A 3,227-nucleotide genomic window follows, 5' to 3' on the forward strand; every position below is an offset into this window, starting at 1 on the left:
TTCAACATCTTTGTAAATGTGGTCTTCAAATTTTATATCTACAGAACACGCTCCTTTCACTAGAGAGCTAAGCGACGTTGAAGCCATAGTATCAGTGAGGCCGCTAGCAGAAATAGGTACTTTGAGCTTTTGGACCAGCTTCTCGGAAATAAAACTTGTTGAACTGCCCGTATCAACTAGAGCGTTGGTCTTCATTCCATTCAAACAGATGGGTATTATAGCTTTAGATAAACAACCCCGTGGAGAAATAGAAGCTAAAAGTATGGTATGGCAATGGCAAGATTTGTTGGAGCTTGAAGATTTTGAGATCTTACACACCTTTGCGTAGTGGCCGATTTTTGAGCAGGCACAGCAAATGGCCTCCCTTGCTGGACAAGAGTTTCTATTGTGATAATTAAGTCCTCAGAAGTAGCATTTCTTTGCTGTTGCGGCGACAACCTCACCTGATATTTCACTACCCGCCGAGCTACATTCACGTCTTTCGCTGATTGAGTGAGATGAACTTGAGAAACGATGCTCCTGGACAGTATTGACTAAAGCAGGTCCTTGGTACTGAATAGATTGTTCCAGTGCCGACTCTAAAGCCTTTGCTTTCATCGAAGCCTCCTCGAGAGTAAGATTAGGATTCTCCAATAACCTCTGACGAATGCTTGAGTCGAGAAGGCTGGCAATGAAGGCATCGCGAATACAATCGTCTCTATTCACTTCTGCCGTCACAGCTTTAAAATTACAATCCTTGCTCAGAAGCTTTAAAGACTGTATATATATCGATACAGTTTCGCCAGATAGCTGGTTCCTAGTTGACAATTTGTGTCGGGCAAATATCTCGTTGGCGGGCTTGGAAAAAATACTAACCAGGATACTAATGGCGTCATTATAAGTTTTGGCTTCATTGATATATTCGTAAACGGTAGGTGAAACATGGTTGATCAATATGCTTAATTTGTCAGCGTCACTTACTTGATACGCCAAAATGAAGTTCTTGAACGTGCTGTACCAATGTTTCCATTCTTGTTGAGCGTTACTGGATTCTGGGTCAATGCTTAAACGTTCCGGACGAAGTAATTTTTCCATTATCTTGCTTTCTTCTTAAGTTTAATAAATTGATGTGAAAGAATATGACTCACCTTTTATAAGGTTTTATTAAACTTAAGACGACCAACTGGTGCATAAACAAATTCAGTGGCAACAGTAATATCTGACTAGTGTGTCAGAGAAAATATACAAATAAGACAACTTTAAAGCTGGATTAAGACATGTCAAAGAGATCACATAAATAAATTATATCACGGTGTTTTAGGTTACGTATGATCGCGGTTCACTTTTCTTCGTCCACAACCTAGCACTTGTTTTGTTATGATACCAATATGTAACCGGTACTTCAGCGGTTACACAAACACAGGTAGTGAGGAAAGAAAATCAAATCACAAGGTACCTAAACACTATACACACCATAAGCATGTAATGAATTGTGGCCAAAACAGCAGAAGTAAATATCAGTAAGGGCAACTTGACGGTAACAAACAAGGAACGTGGGACGGAACTGGGAAACTACCAGGGGCATGGATATGTCTAGGTTGCGGTTTTCGGAAAAATTAACAGTGATCTTTGATATTCAAAATATTATTTACCAAATGGACTTTACCAAAACAAATAAATTACGAACAGTTTCAGTCAAAGTGGAAAATACCGATACACCTTTCGTAAGATACAGATTCTTAGAGACACATAAGTTATATATTCTTTGACGAGAGCTCCCTATAAGTTCAAAGAATAACGCAAATACGGTACATCAATTTACAAACCAAGTTGGCAATACAATCTAGGAGGTAAAAGAAAATCAATACGCTATTACAATACATAGTGAAGTTAAACTAACCTTTCAAACTTTGGGCAACATAATAGCGGCGATTAGGGCAAACTCCTGTGATACACCAACGAAAACTAAATGGAACTTAAAACCGGACAGTAAACAACAGCGCTTACCCTAAGGTAGCCCATGCTGGAACCGAGGAGACGTTCACGACGTCAAAACTTCGGCAGGCTCGGCAGGCCAGGACCAAGACGGCTCACAGACTTAAGACCTCACACGACCTCCCTTTTAAAGGGAAATCTGGGCTTGGAGTAGCCTATCAGAACCCAGGAGCTTGCCCGGATTGACCAATCACAACTCTTCATGCGTTCGCGATCTTTAAATCACTCTCTCGAATGCATACGATCGCGAATCTTCCATTTCCAGAAAATTAAAACATATTTCTCGAATGCGTAACTAGCAAAGGCCAACATATCCCGTTCAAAAATTTGTGTCACAAACTTTCTGGACTGTTCCAGTAAATATAGAAAAGTAATCTACTAGTTACAAATACATGGAATACAAATAAAATATTCTATCACCACACTCCACATCATACAGAAGATATTACTAAAACACAAGATTTTCAAATAAAATCTCCTACAAACACTTTCCACTTCCAATATATTATTCTACACCTGAGTCAGTATTTAAAACTTGTAACCTCTCTGGAATTGGGAGCTGATCCGGTTACAGCTATACATGGGCGGCCATATGACAGTTAGTAGGGGGATGCCTAGACATGGGGGTACGTAGAATTTTTAATATTTTTTAAGATTAATAGCGACTTGTATTCCGTGGTAGAATGACACACGTGGTATCCCCTGCATGTTGGTGGGGACGGTACTACCACTTCTACGTAATGCCGACTTTTAAATTTCTCGAAAGAAAAACGCCTGACTACATTAAATTTTTTCCTATCCCTGCGGCCTAGGGAGGGGCCGCGCCCCCACCCCTTGCCCCTGGACATGAGCGCCCTTGCAGCTATATCATTATATAAGGCTACAATTAGATCATATATGGATTACAGCGCGCACGTTACCGACACCGCGCCAATCTCCACTTTAGCGCACCTTAATACAATTTCAAGCACTCCGTATTTGTCTGGGAACACTCAAATCGACACCAACAAACGGCTTGTAGAGTCAGGCGAGCCCCATTATTAATTCACCGACAAATGCTGGCTATAATATACGTCCTTAAAAAATTTTCAATTGCGACCAAACCTCTTGTCCCAAAATTACAATTACTACATGAATATTATCAATTGCAAAGCCCTAGACGACGCCTAGCACCAGCAATATATTTCGCTTTATCAATCGCTACATATCTATCGTGATTCTTAATTGAGACCCATTACGCCCCCCATTATTCT

Source organism: Anabrus simplex, chromosome 1 (genome assembly GCF_040414725.1).
Source record: "Anabrus simplex isolate iqAnaSimp1 chromosome 1, ASM4041472v1, whole genome shotgun sequence".
Classification (NCBI taxonomy): Eukaryota; Metazoa; Arthropoda; class Insecta; order Orthoptera; family Tettigoniidae; genus Anabrus; species Anabrus simplex.